The sequence below is a fragment of the Xenia sp. Carnegie-2017 genome, unplaced genomic scaffold (assembly GCF_021976095.1).
Source record: "Xenia sp. Carnegie-2017 unplaced genomic scaffold, XeniaSp_v1 HiC_scaffold_3, whole genome shotgun sequence".
In the NCBI taxonomy this organism is placed as follows: Eukaryota; Metazoa; Cnidaria; class Anthozoa; order Malacalcyonacea; family Xeniidae; genus Xenia; species Xenia sp. Carnegie-2017.
This window is the reverse complement of record NW_025813493.1, coordinates 2,189,421-2,196,027: the sequence shown is the minus strand read 5'-3', so window position 1 is coordinate 2,196,027 and position 6,607 is coordinate 2,189,421.

Genomic DNA, 6,607 nt, shown 5'->3' with positions numbered 1-6,607 from the left:
GTTTCCGTTGCTAGTAATCGTAAAGAATGTCAATCACAACAAAGATACCACCTTTACAGCTTAAAAATTTACCATACATTGTCAAGATTATTTTTAAAAGAAAAATTTAATTTCCTGTGAAAGATGAACGGTTGTCTGCAGATTATCTACAAGTACAGCTCGTATTTAAGCACTTTTACGTAGAATTTCTTTTTTTTGTCTTTATATATAACCAAGGAAGTGAATGGCGCAAGCATCACAGCGCAAAAAAACGTTATATTTGTAATTTTCCGTGAGATGAAAAGATTTTTTCTTGTAAAGCATGCAAAATTGTAAGCCTGGACTAAAAAAATTTATACATAACATAAATTCAATGACCCGGTCAAAATTTAGCTTATAGAATACTTCCCACAAACTACATAGATCCTTTAGAAATCAAAACATCTGTCAACGTTACTCTTATTTTTAACTCATTGCTGAAGAATATGGCGCGCCGAACATATCTTTATTCGATTTATTTAATATATCTGAATCTTCAATTAAAAATATTCTATATTGGATTTAAAATGTTCCATATGGATTTAAAATATTCCATATGGATTTAAAAATATTCCATATGATTTAAAAATATTCCATATGATTTAAAAATATTCCATATGGATTTAAAATATTCTATATGATTTTAAAATGTCCTAATTAAATTCATAATGCTGCGCGCGCTCATTAAGATAAAACAAAATGGCGACAAGTGGTAGTGTAAATCATCCGAGAGAGCGCAATGAGCGAGGATTGCATATTTTCTTTCACGAACTTAAATCTATATTTAGTCAAGTCTACCATCTTGACGAAAGTTTAGAAAGTGCAGACGAGGAGATCTTGGAGGCTTTAACTAGGCGACTGGTAGAGGCATCAGCAACGTTACGCATGTTGACTGATCACATCTCAGAAATAACGAGAACACACGAGGGGGAATTTAACTCACTAAAGACTCGTCTAGTCTTACTTATGCAAAATGTTGATGAAATATGCGGAATTCTATGTCGCCAACGGCCAAGTACAACGTATTTGGGTTTTTCATGCCGAAAAAAAAAGTTAGGTAATGGTCCTGGTCGTCCTAAAATTGAAGTCAGTAAAGAACAACTGGAATTTTTAAGATCTTTAAACTTTAATTGGAGAACCATTGCCAAGATTTTAGGTGTTAGTATAACTACCATAACAAGAAAGCGAGAAGAGTTTGGTCTAAATGTAGACTATGACTTACAATGGTCTCAATTATCCAGTGAAGATTTGGATAGTGTCGTTAAAGATATACAAAAACTAACTCCAAATATTGGTGAGCGTATGCTGGTGGGAGCCTTGCGAGGTAGACACATACGTGTCCAACGAAGAAAAGTACAAGACAGTTTAAGGCGAGTAGATCCAATTGGTATTACATTAAGATGGAGACCAGTTATCTATCGACGAACATACTCAGTTCCTTGCCCAAACGCCTTATGGCACATAGACGGCAATCATAAGTTAATAAGATATCGGTTTGTTGTGCACTGCTGCATTGATGGTTACTCGCGATTACATGTTTATGTGCACTGTGCAGATAACAATAGAAGCAACACAGTCCTAGAAAAATCTAAGGAAGGAGTGAGAAAGTATGGACTGCCGTCAAGAGTTCGTAGTGACCATGGCATGGAGAATTTCGGAGTTGCTACTTATATGCTGGAACAAAGAGGTTTAAATCGGGGTAGTATCATTACTGGTAGCTCTGTTCATAACTGCAGAGTTGAAAGAATACACAGAGATGTGTATGCTGGAGTGTTGTGCTTTATGCATCTGTTTTCAATGATTTGGAGAATTCAGGACTCTTAGATCCTTTAAACGAAGTGCACATGTTTGCACTTCATTTCATATTTAAAGAAGAATAAACAAATCACTTGAAGAGTTTGTTGAGCAATGGCAACACCACCCACTCTCATCAGAGCACAATCGTTCGCCAATTCAGTTATTTACTCAAGGTGTACTGAAAAGTTTAAATTCAGGTTACACTGGTGTTGATAGCTTTTCAAATGAAGCAGAGATGCAAGCTTATGGTGTTGACAATGAAGGTCAACTTGATGTTGATTGTGCAGATTACCAAGTGACAGTTCCTGTGATTGATACTGGTTTGAACAATGATGGCATTTCTTTTGTAAAAGAAAACATTAATGCTGAATCAGGAGACGGTGTTATGGCATATTTACAAACGGTAAATCTTATTGAAGAAATACTAGGTAACAAGCAGTACATTGCAACAATTTTCAAACAAATATTGGTTGATATATGAATATAGCAAACTAAGTTGTAAAACAAAATTACGCTCAAAATAAACAATTGAACAATAACTCCATATGTGCATGTAGTTGTATCATTGTATGTATACATACGAGTTAGTCCTTAACATTAAATAATATGTCTAAAGAATTAATAAACATTCTCGTCTATACCAGGTCCATTTCTATATCCACCTGGTTCAAGATGTTAGTAAATTCCTGCCTAAAATCGCATAAGTCTTCATACGTTGAAGGTAGTTCAATTACACAGCCACATGCATGAAAAATAGGCCTTCTCCCTGCTCCAGCGAGTGATGTAAATGTGACTTTAATACCTTCAACAATGACAACATCAAAATCAGTACAAAGTCTGAGAAATTTACGTAACAAAGAATCATCTAATCCTTTAACATATCTCTTCAAATGCGACATACTTTCTGATTCTGCTGAGCTTTCTGGATTTGCAATAAACATTCTACAAATCTTTGCTGATGTAGGTTTCAACTTTGAGAAATGCATTTCCAAAGTATCAACTGTTGGAAAAAACATCTTAATCTTTGAAAGGATAGTTTCCCAACAATCTGCAACATATTTTGGCTTCTGAACAAGCTCTTTATGAGCCAATTCAATCAAAATATCAGATAGATTCTCTTCTTTGACAACCTTTCTGCAGTCGAAGGCTGTAAGGAAATCTTTAAAATCATCATCATCCAAGGATAATCCTTGCGAAAGTGCTTTCTCAATAACTTCAGCCTCTGCCCTTGAGATGTACCTTTTAAAGGATTCCAAATACATCTCTCTACAAATAGCATTTTCACCAAAAGAAGAGACACAATGAATACTTGAGATATTTGGACAGGAAAATAATTCGCTTGAAGATATCCTTTGAGAAAATGCGAGCAACAGCTTCCCAAAGGCTTCTGTTCATATCATGTCGTATGCACGGAACTCTTTCATCTTCTCCTAACATCAAGCTAATGTATGCGTCCTGCCAGAAAAGGGAAAGAGCATCACGAAAAACTCCATCACCATCACCTTTCTCTTCATTACCATGATCATTGACCATCTTTACAACTACAAACTTATTCAAGATGCCCTCATCAAGAAATATCAACATAAGCTCCTTTCTAAGATTGGATCTGTGAAGTGTGATGGTTGTCGATTCTTGTATAGCATCTGTCGATTCTTGTGCTGCATATGACACAGGAAGGTTGGATGTAGAAATGACTTCAGGAGTAGCAAGTACTTGTGGTGCTGTATCAGACTGAATATCAACAGATGCAACAAACTCACCATCACTCACCAAAAATTCTGAAATTGGGGAAACATATAGTCAAAAAATAGAATATAGTAGTACCTAGGCATACCTAAATATGTATGCTACCTTCAAATGGTGTTTGATAATTCTCAGAGGAAGAGCTCTTAATAGTTGGTGTTGTGACTGGTGTTGACAATTCCTCCTGATAATTGTTGTCATTAGCACCACTTGTATCTAATTTTTAAAGAAAATATATTTTTATATGTGCACCCAAATTTTAGCACCATAGTAATAAAATAAATAATAGCGTGAGTTTTAACTTACAGACATTCATTGTAGTTTGAATAAGGCTTTCACCATCAGAGTCAGAAGAACTACAATCTAACTCAAACGCAGCATGCTTTTCCAATAAACGAACATACACAGCACCTTGTCCAGAGACTTTCAGCAAATCATCTGCATTTATTGAACATCCATTAGCAAACTTGGGTTTGACAAGTTCTCCATAACATGCCTGTAAAAAGTATGGGAGAAACAAAAGTTTTGATAAAAATTATTGTGTAACATAAGAATCAATCACCAATTAGCATTCACAGCTTAAGCACCTTGCCAAGACCTTGAAACATCTTTCCTAAGTCTTGTCAAGATGAATCATGATCTTGGCAGGATCATACAAGGTGTTAACAAAATGAGCCATGATCCCATAAATAAAATTTTAAGATTTTGGTGTGTAAAACTTTCACAACATTGGAGATACAGACTGGTCATGCAGGGGTTTGCCCATTTCATACCTATGTAATAAAAGCATGTGGGGGGGTGCATGATAAATGCTTACATTTGCATATATAATAGGAAGGGGGTGTTAATCTGCTATTATGTACAAATAGCAATCTAATTTTGGTTTCCTAAATAAAAACACAATTTTCACATATTTTAAAAGTTATGCAGGTCAATAATTTATACATACTAGCTAAGATTACAGAAATCAGAGAGCTTAGCATCAAATGAACATTGGTTTTAAAAATAAATGCTGACTTTCACCCGAGGTTTAAGACTATTAAATTAGCAAACTTGAAGAAAAAAACTACCATTGTGTACAAACAAGAAGAGGGATGTTTAAAATTTGAACAAGTTTAAATAAGTTAGTACTAAGTGGATACAGGACAACCCCTTGGCTATTGAGTCAAGATATGCTGGATTCCAAACAACCTTACCTTCATATACTCAAAAAGCACATGACGTCTTGGTAGTTGTAGCTCAATGTTGCATTTTAAGGTGGCAGCATCCCAAGATCGGTCAAAGGGAAAACCTGACACGATAAGTCTATTTTTTTCAAGTGCTACACAAGCCTTATGTGTTGGGACCTTTGTCGTTTCAGGATTGGGAATGATCACTAAATCTCTATCGACAATATTAGATGCACTAGGTCTTCCTCTTTTGGTTGTTGTTCTAGTAGTCCACGCTCTTTTCTTGTTTTGTCTATTTGAATCGCTATGTTTGCCTTGAACAGAAATTCCAGATCCGGATGCCGATGGCGATGGGCGATAGCTTGGAAACCTTTGCGCCAATTCAGCACGGATAGACGTTAGATTCTCTGCTTCTGCATCTGAAGTATTAGACGTAGTTGCAGCAATCCGTTGAACATCTTCGCTGGTTATACTTTGAATTGAACGGAGAGCAATAGCAGCCTGTTCACAAGCAGCTGCAAGACTTTGTCGTTTGTCGGCCATGATGTTTTGGTTCGACGCGCGCGCGCAGCATTATGAATTTAATTAGGACATTTTAAAATCAGATTAGAATATTTTAAATTCAACAACAGAATAATGGTCTCCAGCATTGGAATAAATGTAAATGCAGCTATATGGAATAAATGTAAATCGAGGATGAGAATAAATGTAAATAGAGCAAGATTTTTAAATATTTGCCAATATATGTAATCAAAGTTTGCACGACGTAATTTATACAAGCGAATATTCCTTTTAACGCAATAAAGAAATGCTTGGCGCGTCATAGAAGAATGGCGCGCCATGGCTCGTCATCAACTGTCGAACACACATATATAAATAGCCTCGATCCTCATCTCAACCTAAAGTGTTTACTTGTAAGACATTTGAGACAAGACAAGATGGTGAGCTTTATTTGTGCATTGGTGGCGATTACCTGCATCGTTGTTAATATTCAAGGGTAAGCTATGGCTTAGGGCAAAGAAGAACTTGGGAATGTTTAATGTGGTCATTGAACGCTATGAAGACTATATTAGAAACGTCTCTAAGGCGTATTTCTTTTTAAATTTGAATAATCTTTTTGCACAAGTTGTCGAGTTGTAGTTAATATTCAGTGCTGGGGCAGTATACAAACATGATCAAAGCTTTGCAAGTTACGATACCATAAACTAAGGATTTTTTAAATTAGCTCAAGCAAAGTGGTTTTTTTGTTCAAAATGTGTATGGGAGGAGTAAGACTTTTATATGCATTACAAATTTTTAGTAAGTTGTTAGCTATATCATGTATGTATTTAATATAAGTCTGCCTCAATTTCTTGTTCATATTGTGAAATATTTCATCTGAAAACTTTTCCATGACTCACTTTACTGTTCTTACTTTTGCAGAGTGAGATTAACAAACGAAGAGGAAGATTATTTAAAAGATTTCTACTCAACATTCAGCCATTACATGAAACGCACCATGAAATCCTGTCAAAACAATGCAACTTTGAAAACACAAATTGCAGTAATAGACGGACAAATAAAAACACTTCAAACATATCACAAAAAATCTACAGACGGAGAAAAAGTTATCTACAAACATTTAAGTTAATTCTTAAACACAAAATCAATAGGACAAAAGTACAAAAATATACACTAGTGAAACTACAACAAAAAATTAAGAAAGTCGAATTGAAAATGATTAATCTTTATATGTTTGTAAATGATGATCGTCCAGGTTAATAAAGTCCTGAGAAGGACTGTTTTTGTTGTTGTTGACTGACGTTTCGACAACCATAGCGGTAGTCATCTTCAGAGTCAAATGAGGAGTAAACGTCAGGTTAGCCGTATTTGTTATCTGG